The 18,545-nt window shown below is 38.8% G+C and overlaps 2 protein-coding genes and 1 long non-coding RNA gene across 4 annotated transcripts in view; all 3 read right to left on the bottom strand.

The window, feature by feature from the left end:
* Positions 1 to 18,545, bottom strand: part of LOC145425734 (coxsackievirus and adenovirus receptor-like) — a 312,252-nt gene that overhangs the window by 194,077 nt on the left and 99,630 nt on the right. The window lies entirely within an intron of this gene.
* LOC113011078 (uncharacterized) overlaps positions 1 to 18,545 on the bottom strand; it is a 75,074-nt gene that overhangs the window by 18,281 nt on the left and 38,248 nt on the right. The window lies entirely within an intron of this gene.
* Positions 1,352 to 17,026, bottom strand: LOC145425754 (uncharacterized). Of its 2 annotated transcripts, none has more exons than XR_013906485.1 (4): positions 15,582 to 17,026; positions 15,248 to 15,349; positions 14,072 to 14,395; positions 1,352 to 2,972 (listed from the first exon to the last, which is right to left on the bottom strand). It is a non-coding gene; the product is annotated as an uncharacterized LOC145425754 (long non-coding RNA). The 2 variants fall into 2 exon arrangements; XR_013906486.1 differs by having other exon boundaries at positions 15,248 to 15,346.

The raw sequence follows: 18,545 nt of genomic DNA, 5'->3' as shown, positions 1-18,545 counted from the left end.
ACCCGTTTTCAGTTTTCTTTCGTTTTTTTTTTTTTTAACAAAATTAAATTTAATTATTTACTAGCTTTCTGTGAGTGAGCAACTTCTCACTTTTTAACGTACGTTTCAAGATAACAGGCAACTCCCTGTGTCACTCTTTGATGAGCAACTTCTCACTTAACGAGAAGTATTTAAGACAACAGGCAACTTTTCTGTGTCACTTTTTCTGAGTGAGCAACTTCTCACTTTTTAACGTACGTTTAATTAAACAATTAATTATTATTATTATTATTATTTTTTAAACAAAATTAAAATATTCAAGACAACAGGCAACTTCCTGTGTCCACCAACACCACACAAGGGTTAATTTACTTTATTCGGGGACTGAGGAAGTCAGTCAGTGTATCTCTCTGGATCACTAAGTGAAACTTCGTCAGCATATCCCGTTTTTTTATGGATTCGGGGACTGAGGAAGTCAGTCAGTGTATCTCTCTGGATCACTAAGTGAAACTTCGTCAGCATATCCCGTTTTTTTATGGATCGATCACTGAGAGAGGTATAATATGGTCTCTATATAAATATGAAAGACACATATTTACCTTCTGTCAGGATCCCACTTCTGACACCAAAATTGAAGGAAATTGCCTTCCCGGGTTTCCTCCGTGGCGTGAGCGATAAGCAGAGTTCTGTCCTTTCCTTCTAAGATTCCTAATTATTTAAAGTAACACTCAGGTATGCCATTCAGCGTGTTAGTACGAGCTCGGGAGCAGCTTGGGAGAACAAGAAAACAGAGACTGCTTTAGGTTGCCTTCCCAATCGACTCAAAGGTTTATTTGATACACAGCAGTTTATATAGATGAAAAAAAAGGTTCGTGTGTCAGCTTTCCCAGTTCAAACCGGTACAGACCAAATAAGGAAACGTCTTCCTGCCTTGTGAGCAAAGTATCCCTTGTGTAGTTTATCAGTTCAGCTACAATTTATGATCATCCCAGCAAAATACACTCCTAGACATAAAATACAGAGTTCTTTCATTAGTGAATTCTGAAACAAACCACCTAGCCTTTAACGAGCCTTTTCCAGGAGATAAAGAAAAAGGGAGGATGGGAGTAAGGAAGTGGTCTCATCTCTGTGGTGTTTTCGACCTTGGGGTACCAGCTTGTGAGTCCTACACATTAATTCTTGGGTCACAGAGAAAGAGAAAAACAACTAGTAGTTGGGCCTTATTGAGTAACAGTTTTCCTGTATAAAACAATATCCTGTAAATGCTACTATGGTATCAAAATACCTAACAGTTACGTTGCTGATCGTAGTCGCACTGAAGCCCTTGTGTGCTGTGAACAGCCACTGACACAGACAAGCATGAGAAAAAAAGTGAGAACAGAAGTTTATTGATCATGCAGTAAAACTAAATCACTGTCATGGTAACAAGAACAAAGTGCCAAAATAAAACATGTTAAAATGTGTTTTGCTGTTGCTGTTTTTAAATCATTGTTGATTTTACAGTTTTTTCTGAATGCTTAAACCCTAACTGTGATTCCTGTAGCACAATCTCTAAAACTATTCAGACTTATAGCAAAACCACTCACTGAGTTTGCAAAACTAAAAGCACAAAAACTGCTTTGCACTCAGTTTGCAATTTTGTAACACACACTTTGCAAAACTGTAGGCACAATTCACTGCACAACACTCAATTACCAAATTTCCAACACACTCCTAGCAAAAGTATACACATGTATGGCTATCATTAACACTAATTTGCCAACTGTCTGGCACACTTTCACATGTGAAAACTTTTTTAGATAATTAGTTCACTTTGCAATCAGCCTAAGCACTATAAACAGGCCACAGGTAAGCTGTGTGTGCGGAGTACAATGGAGGGAGCAGAAAGAGTGAGAAGTAGAGGAGGCCGAGGAAGAGGACGTGGAGGTGAAGAAGTAGGATGAAGAGGACGACAAGGACAAGGAGGAGCAAGAGGAAGATGAGGAGGGAGGAGAGGAAGATGAGGAGGGGGGAGAGGAAGGGTAGGAAGAGTAAGAAATAGAATTGCTGATGACATCAGAGCTACAATAGTGGACCATGTAATCAACCGTGGAATGACCCTGAGGGTAGCTGGCCAACGGGTCCAGCCTAACTCGAGCCGCTACACTGTAGCAAGTACCATAAGGACATCTTGAAATGAGAATCGGTTAGGACAGTCACTTCGCACAAAGATTTGTAGCACTGCCATATGCCAATGAGAAACACACCAATACCATTGATGTAAAAATACTGAAATTGTTACTTTACAGAATTGCTAGATGACCAGATGCTGGGACAGAGGAAGCATGTTCACTGCAGACCAAGTAACCCATATAGTCATTATGGCGATTGCAAATAATCCTATACTTGGAAATAAACACTTGTGTTTGTTTTGATGTGTTTGAATAAACACCAGTACTTGAAGTTTGGATCCCTCTATGCTTATGGATCTATGACAGAAGTATGAGCTCAAACTGACATAGCCTACCTTGTGCACAGAGAAAGCAAAAGCCAGATGTGTTTTGTATTCATACCATCAGTGTGCAGTTGGCGCATTGTGTGCTTAGTAGATGATGGCTTGTGTGTACTGTTTGATATGGAAACACCATTTTTACGAAGGTGTGAAGAGTTAATCTAGCTGTGTTTGCTTTTGCAAGAGAACTACAATGTTTTGATTATTGGGTGACAGGTTTTCTTATTTGTGTGAAGAGTTTTGCAAAATTAGCCAATAGTTACAAAAAATGTGCTTAAGCAATCAGAAAAAACTGTAAGTACTGAAACAGCTCTGGTTAAGGTTCTGATTTTTTTAATCAAATAAGTGAAAACAAACAGACACAGTAATCATTTGTATGCATGGATGTCCTCTGGTTTGAAGTTCTGAATGGGCCAGTAAGAGACCAGCAGCTGGACGTCAGTGGTTGGACTGGTGGACTACTTCAGTGAAGAGTAGACGACACCTGGCTCTGGTTTAAAGTCTGAACACAAACACACACAGTTCAAAGAACAGGAAACATGATTACAAGCTTTGAACTCCAAGATGTCCAATCTCTCTGCATGACACAGTCCCAGCTCAGACTGTGGAGTGGGGCTGCACCGATTCACAGAGTAATTTGAGTTACTTGATTCTAAAAAAAATCCTCCATACATTGTTTTTATTTTTTTGCTTCGGTAGCACCTTTACAAATGACCAGTAGGACATCAGTTTGAATAGAGACCTTAGACATCTAGTTTGGTACTCACAAAATGAGTTGTTTTGAAAGTGAACAACTTGTACCTTCATTGCCTCAGTACAACTCATCCATCCATACATAGATATAGAATCAAATAAAATAAAATAACAAATTGAAATGAAAATTATTAATTTGAAACAGGCATACTGTCAGGGAAATGTCATTGTGCAGACCAATGACTGTTCTACAGTCACTGGAGCAGACCCTAAAATTAAGGAACTGACCTCCCAGCCCATCGTTCCTTCAGTGTCACGGTCCGTGGAGATAGACCGTGTGGAGATGTGTGTGGTGGACCCAGGTGCGAATACAAGTGAGGATACGGGAGTGAACTTAAACAAAAACGAGCCTTTTATTGTGGCTGATGATCATGACAGAAACAAACAAGAATGAGGGCAGCACAAGAGCAGTAACTTAAACAAACCTGAACTGGGAACAAACTATGCTATGGCTGAGGATACAAAAGACTGGGCATGGAAACACGGAGGGTGGGAACACAGACGACGCGACACAGACTGTATGAAACACAGAGACTAAATACACATGAAGGATGATCAGGGGAAGTGGCCACACATGGCAGCAGCACAAACTGGGTGTCATTATGACTCTACAACACAGAGCAAACACCATCATGGCTATTGATCAGTGGTTGAGAATCATGAGAGTCATGAGAATTTGCATAATTAAGATTAAGGAACTGACCTCCCAGCACATTGTTCCTTCAGTGAGCTGGTTTCAGTCATTATGCAAATGTGCTGTTTATAAGATTTGGGGAAACCTGCAGTCAGCCGAGACTGAAGAAGTCACTTGGATGAGTGACAAAAGATTTCTCCCACAAAACGCTATGAACAGAATCAACTTTGGAGACTTACCTAAAAGCCTCATTACCTCTTGACAACCAAATGTAACTTAATTTACAATGCTTCACAATGTAATGCTTTTGAAATGCTTTGTAAAACCTCAAATATCATGGTTCTATTAACACTCAGCTAGTATCTAAACTTAGCAGATAGCAAACAAAAGCATGTAACAAGATTTACCAATAAAGTTATTGTCCCGACAGACTTCTTCATCTCAACAGCTTCTTTATTGTCCCATGTACAAGGGAGAATAAGCACAGCGCAAAAGCCTCATGCAGATTCAAAGGGCAGTCCCTCGATCTGTTACATTTATTAAAGTTCCTCATTCAGCGCCTACTTTTCTGTTTTTTAGTACTCTGTGTTCCTGTACCCTTCATACACAGTTTTGAACTAAATATCTCCTCCTTCCTTTAATTTTCTTAACCCTCCTTTTATGGTGCTACACTTGGATTTTGTTTCTTTCACTATACTTGTCTTACCCCCCTATAAAGTGTGAGTGGTTATATACAGAGTCTTGACGTGCAACAAGTTCATCACCTAGTTCTGCTTTTTGTCTATAATTACCAAAATGTGTTAAACGGCAGTTAGCGCTGCCTTTTCCTTTAATGCTGCTTCTTACTAATTATTTTCCTCCTGCAGTTACACCTGCCTGCTAGCAGTATAATGCTATCTACAGTTCCACACTCTACAGATGTTATAACCCTTGAGGTCAGAGTTTGGCCTAAAAGAGTAGCTTTTACATTAACATGTAAAAACAATTTCATCAGCTGGTTTGCAGCACTGCACACCGAGACACTTCCTCGCTGCGCTTTGGCACACACTTGACCGCCATAAGAGAGACTCTCCAATCGGAGTGCTACAGAGTTTAAATGAAGCATCGCGTGTAACCCATGTGAAATACAGCCTAAACCTCTTTTCGTTAATTAAAGCGGTTGCTTATTATTGTCACACACACACACACACACACACACACACACACACACACACACACACACACACACACACACACACACATAGCCCTGTTTCTCCCTGTCCTTGTCTGTTGTCTTCGTCTCTGTTATCAGTCATCATTCATCAAGTCTCTCTGTGCCTGGGTCCTCGTCAGAAAACATGACATCACTGTTTTGTACATTTTAACACAATTAAATCCCCACATTTGTGAAAGAAAAGCAAAACACTTTTTTGAAAAGTCTGTAACAAAACCATCAAATCTGATAAAGGTTATTTAAATGCTGCAAACGAAGAATGGATTGGAATAAAATACATATCCTAACCTTAATTACTGGGGGAGAATAATGAATGATGCTCATAGTGAGTAAAAAGTAAATTGGGTGCATTGTTTTGGACAGAGATTCACATTTAATGTGTATGTATAATATAATACAGATACATAAAAAATACACTCCAAAAATTGACGAGTCCTTGAAATGTACAAATGTACAAAAAATTAATTAAAAAATTATAAAAATTATAAAAATGCGTTTCAGCTGCTCAGTCTGTGGTTTTTCATCAGATATGGGGAACACTGAGTTGTATTTGTAGTCATTTCCTTCTTTGCCGGGTTTCAAAAATGTAAAAATAAGACAAAATAAAAACAAACCGACAAACATGAAAACACCAATACATATAAGACTTATAATTTGCACGGATGGTTTTTCAAAATTCTATACTCGAAAAGTGAGCGCGAGAGCCCTCAGTGCGCCTGCTTGCTGAAGTCAAAGTAAACTTTATTGTCATCTCTGCTACATACAGTCCAGTATATAGAGAGACGAGACGACGAGGCTCCAGTTACAGCAGTGCAAGTAAACAAGCAATAAATATAAGAAGAGTAAGAAGATAAACATAGACTTTAGGACTCGGGGTAAACGGCTCAATAAAAATTTTAAATGTATAATTTACAGTTAAATGATTTAAAGTCAGAATGAATCAGAAGACTTTATTAATCCCTAAGGAAATTATGTGGGTTACAGTTGCTCCAAGAAGAAATTATAAAAATAGTAACAGTAACAGACGAAATTCCAATTCCATTTCACGGATCAGATAAATTTGGTGGACGAACACATCAAATTCACCAGGGAGGATATGAAAAGTGGCAGGTTAGCCCTCTTAGACTGTGAGATTTCCATCAGTAATGGGGGACATCTAAAAGCTGTCGTGTACCATAAACCTACGCATATGGATCAGTATCTAAGGTTTGATTCTCATCATCCACTTGAGCACAAACTGGGTGTCATTATGACTCTACAACACAGAGCAAACACCATCATGGCCATTGATCAGTGGTTGAGAATCATGAGAGTCATGTGAATTTGCATAATTAAGATTAAGGAACTGACCTCCCAGCACATTGTTCCTTCAGTGAGCTGGTTTCAGTCATTATGCAAATGTACTGTTTATAAGATTTGGGAAACCTGCAGTCAGCTGAGACTGAAGAAGTCACTTGGATGAGTGACGAAAGATTGCTCCTATAAAACGCTACGTCCAGATGATCAACTTTGGAAACGTACCTAAAAGCCTCATTACCTCTTGACAACCAAATGTCACTTAGTTTACAATGCTTCACAATGTAATGCTTTTGAAATGCTTTTTAAAACGTCAAATATCGTGGTTCTATTCACACTCAATCATTTCATTGTAACCAAAGCAAGTATCTATATTTTAATACCTCCCCCTATTGTGATGTGGCTTGGGGGGCTGGCTAGCCATATCTAGCAGCTAGCATCACACCGACCATCACCAGTAACATTTGTAAAACAAACATAAACCTATAAACTATAAGGAACAATAACTGAATAAAAACAACATCCTACATTCTCATAGCTCCCAATTGGTGTTTTTAAAAGGTTTCTGAGCTTAATCAGCTACTATCTAAACTCAGCAGGTAGCAAACAAAAGCATGTAACAAGATTTACCAATAAAGTTATTGTCCCGACAGACTTCTTCATCTCAACAGCTTCTTTATTGTCCCATGTACAAGGGAGAATAAGCACAGCGCAAAAGCCTCATGCAGATTCAAAGGGCAGTCCCTCGATCTGTTACATTTATTAAAGTTCCTCATTCAGCGCCTACTTTTGAACTAAATATCTCCTCCTTCCTTTAATTTTCTTAACCCTCCTTTTATGGTGCTACACTTGGATTTTGTTTCTTTCACTATACTTGTCTTACCCCCCTATAAAGTGTGAGTGGTTATATACAGAGTCTTGACGTGCAACAAGTTCATCACCTAGTTCTGCTTTTTGTCTATAATTACCAAAATGTGTTAAACGGCAGTTAGCGCTGCCTTTTCCTTTAATGCTGCTTCTTACTAATTATTTTCCTCCTGCAGTTACACCTGCCTGCTAGCAGTATAATGCTATCTACAGTTCCACACTCTACAGATGTTATAACCCTTGAGGTCAGAGTTTGGCCTAAAAGAGTAGCTTTTACATTAACATGTAAAAACAATTTCATCAGCTGGTTTGCAGCACTGCACACCGAGACACTTCCTTGCTGGGCTTTGGCACACACTTGACCGCCATAAGAGAGACTCTCCAATCGGAGTGCTACAGAGTTTAAATGAAGCATCGAGTGTAACCCATGTGAAATACAGCCTAAACCTCTTTTCGTTAATTAAAGCGGTTGCTTATTATTGTCACACACACACACACACACACACACACACACACACACACACACACACACACACACACACACACACATAGCCCTGTTTCTCCCTGTCCTTGTCTGTTGTCTTCGTCTCTGTTATCAGTCATCATTCATCAAGTCTCTCTGTGCCTGGGTCCTCGTCAGAAAACATGACATCACTGTTTTGTACATTTTAACACAATTAAATCCCCACATTTGTGAAAGAAAAGCAAAACACTTTTTTGAAAAGTCTGTAACAAAACCATCAAATCTGATAAAGGTTATTTAAATGCTGCAAACGAAGAATGGATTGGAATAAAATACATATCCTAACCTTAATTACTGGGGGAGAATAATGAATGATGCTCATAGTGAGTAAAAAGTAAATTGGGTGCATTGTTTTGGACAGAGATTCACATTTAATGTGTATGTATAATATAATACAGATACATAAAAAATACACTCCAAAAATTGACGAGTCCTTGAAATGTACAAATGTACAAAAAATTAATTAAAAAATTATAAAAATTATAAAAATGCGTTTCAGCTGCTCAGTCTGTGGTTTTTCATCAGATATGGGGAACACTGAGTTGTATTTGTAGTCATTTCCTTCTTTGCCGGGTTTCAAAAATGTAAAAATAAGACAAAATAAAAACAAACCGACAAACATGAAAACACCAATACATATAAGACTTATAATTTGCACGGATGGTTTTTCAAAATTCTATACTCGAAAAGTGAGCGCGAGAGCCCTCAGTGCGCCTGCTTGCTGAAGTCAAAGTAAACTTTATTGTCATCTCTGCTACATACAGTCCAGTATATAGAGAGACGAGACGACGAGGCTCCAGTTACAGCAGTGCAAGTAAACAAGCAATAAATATAAGAAGAGTAAGAAGATAAACATAGACTTTAGGACTCGGGGTAAACGGCTCATTAAAAATTTTAAATGTATAATTTACAGTTAAATGATTTGAAGTCAGAATGAATCAGAAGACTTTATTAATCCCTAAGGAAATTATGTGGGTTACAGTTGCTCCAAGAAGAAATTATAAAAATAGTAACAGTAACAGACGAAATTCCAATTCCATTTCACGGATCAGATAAATTTGGTGGACGAACACATCAAATTCACCAGGGAGGATATGAAAAGTGGCAGGTTAGCCCTCTTAGACTGTGAGATTTCCATCAGTAATGGGGGACATCTAAAAGCTGTCGTGTACCATAAACCTACGCATATGGATCAGTATCTAAGGTTTGATTCTCATCATCCACTTGAGCACAAACTGGGTGTCATTATGACTCTACAACACAGAGCAAACACCATCATGGCCATTGATCAGTGGTTGAGAATCATGAGAGTCATGTGAATTTGCATAATTAAGATTAAGGAACTGACCTCCCAGCACATTGTTCCTTCAGTGGGCTGGTTTCAGTCATTATGCAAATGTACTGTTTATAAGATTTGGGAAACCTGCAGTCAGCTGAGACTGAAGAAGTCACTTGGATGAGTGACGAAAGATTGCTCCTATAAAACGCTACATCCAGATGATCAACTTTGGAAACGTACCTAAAAGCCTCATTACCTCTTGACAACCAAATGTCACTTAGTTTACAATGCTTCACAATGTAATGCTTTTTAAATGCTTTTTAAAACGTCAAATATCGTGGTTCTATTCACACTCAATCATTTCATTGTAACCAAAGCAAGTATCTATATTTTAATACCTCCCCCTATTGTGATGTGGCTTGGGGGGCTGGCTAGCCATATCTAGCAGCTAGCATCACACCGACCATCACCAGTAACATTTGTAAAACAAACATAAACCTATAAACTATAAGGAACAATAACTGAATAAAAACAACATCCTACATTCTCATAGCTCCCAATTGGTGTTTTTAAAAGGTTTCTGAGCTTAATCAGCTACTATCTAAACTCAGCAGGTAGCAAACAAAAGCATGTAACAAGATTTACCAATAAAGTTATTGTCCCGACAGACTTCTTCATTTCAACAGCTTCTTTATTGTCCCATGTACAAGGGAGAATAAGCACAGCGCAAAAGCCTTGCAGTCCCTCGATCTGTTACATTTATTAAAGTTCCTCATTCAGCACCTACTTTTTCTGTTTTTTAGTACTCTGTGTTCCTGTACCCTTCATACACAGTTTTGAACTAAATATCTCCTCCTTCCTTTAATTTTCTTAACCCTCCTTTTAAGGTGCTACACTTGGATTTTGTTTCTTTCACTATACTTGTCTTACCCCCCTATAAAGTGTGAGTGGTTATATACAGAGTCTTGACGTGCAACAAGTTCATCACCTAGTTCTGCTTTTTGTCTATAATTACCAAAATGTGTTAAACGGCAGTTAGCGCTGCCTTTTCCTTTAATGCTGCTTCTTACTAATTATTTTCCTCCTGCAGTTACACCTGCCTGCTAGCAGTATAATGCTATCTACAGTTCCACACTCTACAGATGTTATAACCCTTGAGGTCAGAGTTTGGCCTAAAAGAGTAGCTTTTACATTAACATGTAAAAACAATTTCATCAGCTGGTTTGCAGCACTGCACACCGAGACACTTCCTCGCTGCGCTTTGGCACACACTTGACCGCCATAAGAGAGACTCTCCAATCGGAGTGCTACAGAGTTTAAATGAAGCATCGAGTGTAACCCATGTGAAATACAGCCTAAACCTCTTTTCGTTAATTAAAGCGGTTGCTTATTATTGTCACACACACACACACACACACACACAAAGCCCTGTTTCTCCCTGTCCTTGTCTGTTGTCTTCATCTCTGTTATCAGTCATCAGCATGTCATGGAGTGGGTGGCCAGTATTATCCAACATTGTCTTTATCTTGGACAACATTCGCCTCTCCGACACCACCCTAACAGAGCTCCATCCCCACAACATTAGTAATGGGTTGCATTTATATAGCACTTTTCTAGACAATTTCACTATTCATTCACACACTGGTGGAGGCAAACCACAGTTGTAGCCACAGCTGCCCTGGGGCAGACTGACAGAAGCGAGGCTGTATATCGCAGGGTGAAGTGTCTTGCACAAAGACACAACGACCAGGACATACAGAGCTGGGGGATTGAACCAGCAACCTTCCGGTTACAAGATGAGCTTCCAACCCCCTGAGCCAGTGGATCAGTTTATTTAGTCTATTTTCATCTGCGACCCTCAACCTCCTGCCCCAGCATGCAGCAGCACAGAGGATAGCACTGACCACAACAGAGATACAACAAGACATTAATTAGAAAGCCGACAGCTTACTCATTCTGATGCATAGGCGTGTCCGCACTTTGTGTTTACGTCTTTTTTTGTGCTGATTCTGAAGCTGCAGGTTTTATCTCTCTCCAAACAATATTCACTGAACCAGCAGAAAAAGACGATCCAAACTACGCTTCACATAAACATCGTCATGAATCCCTTCTTGCAGTTTTGTCCCCACAACGATAAAAATCACACTTCATGCACAGCTCTCTCTCTGTTCGAGTACAAAAACAGTTTCCCATTCACTTGCAGTCTACAGTTATTTACAGCGTTGTTGGCCACTTTGGGTTTTTTTTTCTTTTCTTTTTTACTTAAATGACTTCTGACAAGAAACGTTTTAATATTATGCGAAATGCATAGCTGTCTCTAATAAAAACCTCTGTAACTTTGCTTCACTTCACCAGTCCAGGTAATGTTCATATGTCGATTCACGGTTTTCTTTAGTTTTTGTTCTACTGCAGAATATTTTTAAGATTACCTGCTTTAAAATCCCAGGCCTCCTCCTTCATGTTTTTCTGAGTTTTATCCTCAGTTACTTTGGCACAAAGGCATCTGCTGTGATGCTTACACCTTTGATAAAGTCTCACAAGTGCCACCTTTCTTTTTATAGTTATAAAAATATGGATATGTACTGATTAGTGATCAGAATTATAATATTTCTGACTGCCTAAGGCCAAATTCTTCTGATTCAAATTGAATCAAATCATGGATTGAATTGATTCGGGAGCTTCTCTCCACCTACACAGACAGTTTCTTAGGATGATCCATTAGACTTAAAACAAGTCTGAAACACTAATCTGCTAAAAAAAAAAACCAAAAACAACAACAACAACAACTGCATCTACAAAGCAGAATCCAGACCACCTGAAATATTTGTTCCATCATGAAATGAAAAATATGAAACAGGGCAACTGAGTAGCTAAAAACCTACTATTTACCTAACTATTTATTATTTTATATATGAATGGAACAGCCTTCCTCTCCTTCATTACCAAATGTTTACAGCCTTTTACACAGTGGTAAATATGTCCCTGTCCAGCTTTAGAGAAGTACTGATCCAATCAAATTTAACAGGATCGGCCCACAGTGAAAGATGAAGAGCAGCTGGACCTCTGACTTTTTTTGTCCATACGTGACATCTTATTTTGCAGCTGGGTTACTTTTTGCAAGATGTGTAAATTTCTCCAGGTATATCGAATGTATATTATTACAACTACAGGGAAACATTTTATACTGATTAACTTTTTATTCATTATTATTATTTATTTTTATCTATTCGGAGCTTAACTTCTATAAACAGCAACTGAATTTCACAGTTTGTACCTCTCCTTAACAGCTCTTCTGAGAAATGACTACAAAGAGCTGGGTGTTGTTTCTGTGGGAATAAACGAAGGTGGATGACCACAAAGCTGCTATTTTGTTTCTTCATGGTGACTGATACACTTCACCACAGAGCAGGAAGCAAGTATGTTTTCAAAAAAACTATTCTTAGCCAAGCAGACACACACTATGGTGAGAATGTTTAGATTCAAGCTGTGGTTAACTCGACTGAACAACAGGCAGCAGGAAGCTGCTACTGTGGTTTTAGATGCAGACGTTTAAGTCAAAATGACTCATTGTATTAAAGGGACACTTTGACAGGCTGAAAACCTACAGTTAAAGACCTTTAGTCTGTTCATATGTTCCATCCTGAGCCTATTATTATTAATAACAAATTTATCCTGTTTATAACCGGCGTGTGAGCTAAAAGCAGAGAGTAGAAACATCTGAGCTGCTTTTTGTTTAAATATCCAGTTACCACACTGCTAAAAGTCAAAACACACCTGACATCTGGGCCATACAAGCTCAACCTGTACCTGAAACCACAGTACTGAAGACATAATGTGGCTCAAAGAAAACTAATTAAATAAATACATTTTATGTTGATCACTGGACTGCTGAAAACAATCCTCCATGATCACATGTGATCACATTTTGGTTCACAGACCCTCATGCTGCAAAAAAAGTAAATACAGCAAAGAACGTAAAAAAAACAACAACAAGAAAAAGACCCCCAAAAGATTTTAGGTGATATAAATAAATCTGCAAAAGGTTGATTCTGTTCATCTGGACGTAATCCGCGTAATCATCCACGTACCCAAACCAATGACTTGGTGGTGTTCCAGTGTAGGATAACAAAGCTCTATTTTCTACTTCTTCCATGTACAAGTCGGCCACAGTGGGCGGGGAACCCACGGCACACCCATGTTTCTGCCTGTAGTGCTGACCCAAATATGTCAGCACTACAGGCAAGAGACTCTGACAGCACTGAGCAGATCCGTCAGTGGCTGCAACACCCACGATGTGGGACAGAGAGATTTTGCAGGTCTTTCCTCCCTACTGCAGTCAGACTCCATAACAAAGAATTTTGCAGCTAACCAGATGCACATATCCACACAGGTGCAATAAGACAAAGTGCAATTTTGTTGTTTGTCTTATCCTATCCTATCCCATTGTTGACCTTAAATTTTACTATTTTAACTGTCTGCTTTCTGCTGTGACGCAACAAATTTCGCACGTGTGGGACTAATAATAATAAACTAATAAACGTATTTTAAATGGAATGAAGACTGTTCGAAAAGGAAACACATTTGATTGGTGCTGAAAGTGGTTCTGTTGCTGAGTTTTGGGTCAGTCTGTAATCTCGTACAAATTACCTTCAACGCATCAGTGACTGGAACGCAAGAGAAGAGACATGTAACATCGTACAAGATCTGCCTCCATAATGACATCTCTCACCTTCTCAACAAAATCCAAGGTGATCAGGATGTGGTGTTCAGAGCTGTGGGTTGAGGATCGAAGTCAGAAACTCAGAAATATTATAGGTGACCAACTTGATCCTACAGACATGCAGTCTTAAAGGTGCATCCTGTTTATGTATGTTTGCTAAATTTGTCTCTTTCTAACTGCTTCAGACAATCTATCACCTTCTTCCTGTAACCACATCCTGGGTGATTTTTCAGGTGCTCGCATGCATTTTTGTCCCTGAGCAGTGACAACATTTTGTCCTGATAGTCTTTCTGGATTAGAAAAAGCATGCGCCTACCTTTGTCTGCCGGAAGGATGATGATGTTGTTGTCATTACTAAGTGATGTGAGTGACTTCCTCTCCTCCATGCTGATGTTGCTGGGGGATGCTGGGAGCTCTTCATCACTGAGACAGCCTGAAACTTCCGTCCGCAGTTGCTCTGCTTCCACGTCTGCAATGTTGTTGTTTTGAATTGCTGATTCTGGGCTGTGATCAGTTTCACTCGTGGGATTTGTCTCAGCATCACAGCAGGGGAGGGTTTTTTGCTGCTCTTTAACAATGATTTCTCCATAGGTGATGCCTTCACTTCTCACTTCTAAATCGATTGGAGCTGAATCACTCTCTGTGCAGTAAAACAAAGACAGGACATCAGTGCATGCAGTGCAGCTGCAGAACTTATTGTATAGTTTTGTTTTTTTGTTTTGTTTTGTTTTGGGGGGTTTTTGGGGCGGGGTTTCTGTTTCAGAATTTTTTACACAATAAACAATTTGGGTGTAAATATAATATTTAAAAACACTGATGACTGAAAATACAACAGCTCATCGTCAGGATCTATGTATGTATGTATCTGGTCAGCATGACAGGATGTTACACAAACTACCAAATACTAAACTTTATAAAACTTTAAAACAGTTGAAAATAGATACAGAGATTAATTTAATTTGAATAATGAAGCAATTAAAACAAATTCTTTTAATTTTCCTGTTACAACAAAATACTTTTGTTCACTTTGAGCCCTCTTCTATTATAAAATCAACCATACTCAGAGTCAGGAAAATTAAACATTAAACTAAAATCAGCATATTGGAGAGGTTAAGGTCAGCGAACATGTCTTCACAGTCATGAGGAAATACATTGTAAAAATGTTGCTGCATTTAAACTTTTCCTTCACTGTATTAACAAACCATACAAAAAGTCTGAGCACCAGTTTTGGTGAGTGAAATTCTAGGATATATTTTAATTTTAATTAGCTCTAATTAGCATCTATCTGTGCCTGTGTGATGCCCTCATACAGTCTATGTATTTAGCGCAAAAGTCAAGCTATGTAGCACTTTCCTAAATGTAGTCCCTTCTGATTCTAGAAACCAACACTTTCCTGAAGTGTTCACATTTTATAAAATAATGCTTCTCCTGACATTCAAATCTCACAACCACAAAACCCAGACCCCAAAAGACAAATTAGAAGCAATATTACCTCTGCTTTGGTCGACTGACTGTTGTTGACGCTGTAATATTCTGATGTCGCTGTATGTGATGTCATCTTTAATGTCATCTTCCTCAGCTTTGTCATGATCTGCTGAAATGATCAAAATGTCAGCGCAATTAGTGCAATTTACTGTAAAAATTCAATATGGAATTTTATTTATGTAACAACTTGCTCTAAACTTATTTCTATATTTTATTGTATTGTAACAATTATTATTTGCATGTGCAGAGAATGTAAATAAAAAAAAACATCTATTCATAATAAATGAGTAGATTATTCAGGAAAATAAAACCACATGTAAAACTGACAGTGTGAGTCTCACCTTCAAGTTTCCTACCAATGTATCTTCTCACCAGTAACACCAGTAACACCAGCAGAACCGTAAGAGTAGATGATGTAAAAAATGACAACACAAAGACAACAGGAGGAGAGAGTGTTGGAGCAGAGTTGGATGTAGGTGGAGGTGTGGTGGTGTGATTCTCTAAAATAAAGCAAACACAGTCATTAAGTTGTCGTCACATTGTGAATGTTGAAACCTGCAGAAACACAGACAGGTGAGTGAGTCACCTGTGACAGTGATCCAGCATGTTCTTTACTGACCTTGGTTTGTTGTGCAGCTCAGCAGTGAGATCAGAACTGAAGAGAAATGACACTCAGGTTGATTTAACTGAACATGAAGAACAGGTCCACACAAACCAAAAACTTGTGTCTTCTATATCTGCTTATTTTTACTTTGGTGCCAGTCATACGTTTTGGGCAACAAAGAACTGAAAAAGTGTGCAATGCTTATGTCGCAGCTTTAAGGCAGGGATGACTATGGGAGTTGCTTTCTCACTTCATATGCTTTATTTCCAAAATCAGGTCATTGACAAAAACATACAGCAGCTTCTCTTCAACTCCTAGCCCTCAGCTGCGGTGGAAAAGAACGGATCCAATCCCCTTCAAGGAACATATGTACAAAAGAGTCTTTTCTGACACACCAATGGGGCGTTCATTGCCGTCTTGTAAATATGAGTACTCTGGCAGAATAACAGTTCAAATGAAAAATATACCAGAACAGACAAGCAAAAAAAAGAAGTGTGGTGTACCTTTGAACCAATGAACAATGTATAACAATTTATGCTTTTTAACATAACCTGACCCCGTCAATATCTGTATCTCTCACACTTAATCAAAAAAAAATGGTAAAAACATAAATAAATAAATATTAATAATGACTTAACCTTAACATGTATTTGGAATGTTGGGGGAAACCTGGAGTCCTTATGAACCATTTCATCCATCAAGTTTCTACCACTTGTTCTTTTTATCTTTGGATTTTCTTTTTATTAATATTTCTCACGACATGAAAGTATCCATGCAGTTGAGCCTCATCATGGTCTTTTACCACAGTTTGAGCTGTTTATAAAAGCAGCACTGAAAGTGATCATTATGATTATGTGCACCACTGACTATACTTTAAGTATAGTCCATCATCAGTTATCAGGAGAGCAGACAGTCAAAGTACAAGAATTCAAACAAACACAGAGATTCTACTTACAGAGCAGACACAGCACAGATGTTTCCTTCATCGTCCTTCTCACTCATTTGAGCTTTTTTTCATTTCTGTCACTGACACCAAGTAAAGCCCGCCCCCTTCCTCTGAGCACCAGCTTTTCTTTTAATTGAAACACAGTGGAAGGAAGTAGCCTTTGTGTGTGATCAAACAATTTAAAGACATGAATGTAACCAGGCTATAGTTGTTGTTGTTTTTTTTTGTTTTTTTCTAAACATTTGGAAAGTCCACTCTCACTTAAAACTGCAACACAAACACAAAAGGCAAGACCAGTAAATTAAGGCCATTGTAGCTAATTACATAAACACATACAAGCAAGTAGTGGTGCAACGGATCACGGTTGATCCGTAATCCGAACCAATCCCACTCCACGGTTCGGGACACACGTGATCGGAAGATTCGAAAAAGAAGAAAAAAGTATGTGTATGGTGCGCGTGGTTAGTCTGTCAAGCGATAGTTATGGCCTGCGCTAGCGGAGGAGCAGAGGAGTTTGCGGTATTTAAGCAGCCCTTTGCTGCCCAGTCCGACCGGGCTAAAGCTGTTACTAAAGCTAACGGGGTGTTTAGCAGCATTCGGGAGGCCGCATTCTGTTGTGCAAAACAAGGGGTTTAAACTAGTCAACGCGTTAGTTGACGCATTGACGCCGTGCAGCCCCAAGCACGGGTGATCCGCGGTAACTAGTGCTGTCAGCGTAAATCTCGTTAAAATGACGTTAATGCCGTAACTGCTTTAACGCGGCAAATCTCCGTTAACTAGTTTAAACTATGATGGACGTGCTTCAGCTACGCTATGACGTGCTACATCCTGTTGCGCGTCCACTTCAGTGACAAGATCGCAAGCATGTATGAGCAGGAAAAGTTTAAAGTAATGGCTGAACTGTCCCAGGCATCTTCTGTTGCCCTAACTACAAATGGGTGGACCTCCAGGGCAACGGAAAGCTACGTGACCGTGACCGCTCGTTATATCACAGCGGAGTAGTAGATAGAAAGCCCTGTACTGCTATATATTGCATGTTAATTTGTTTTTATATAATTGTGTGTAATGAGTCTTGAGTTGAATGTTTTTAGTAGGCAAAAAATACTTAAATAAGTAAATGGCGAGTTAAATTTTTGTCTTCTTTTTTTCTGCTGATCCGAAAATTTATCCGATCCGTGACAAAAAAAATGTGATCCGATCCGAACAGTGAGACTTTTGATCCGTTGCACCACTACAAGCAAGTACTACTTTAAGTTGATATTCACTATTATAAATAGAATCAGATTAGAAAATAAAATGTCGTCTGTACTCAGTGATCTGTAGTTTGGTTGATGAACAAATCCATTTCAGACTGACTGGAACACTACGATTCACATTTTATATTAACTCACACGTCTAAATGCTAAATTATCCAGGTAAGAAAATGCCAAAAAGTTCATTCAGTTCATCTGTACGTAGCATTTTCAGTGTGAGAATTTTTTCATCACTCATCCAAGTGACTTCTTCAGTGTCAGCTGACTGCAGGTTTCCCTTATATGTCAGGAGTATCAGAACAGTTGAGACGTAGGTTTGAGCGCTGAGTCAAGGAGGCCATTTACATTAAGAAGTGAAAGACCATCTCTGAGTCGAGGAGGGGGCCAGTCAGAATTGCCCCCAAATTTGAGTTTCTAATCATAACAAAGCTGAAACTCAAATTTAGCAAGCTTATACCCAGTGTTGGTCAAGTTACTTGAAAAAAGTAATCAGTAACTAATT

This window comes from Astatotilapia calliptera, chromosome 3, assembly GCF_964374335.1.
Source record: "Astatotilapia calliptera chromosome 3, fAstCal68.1, whole genome shotgun sequence".
In the NCBI taxonomy this organism is placed as follows: Eukaryota; Metazoa; Chordata; class Actinopteri; order Cichliformes; family Cichlidae; genus Astatotilapia; species Astatotilapia calliptera.
Note: the sequence above shows the minus strand (reverse complement) of the source record. Positions and strands in the feature narration are given on the sequence as shown.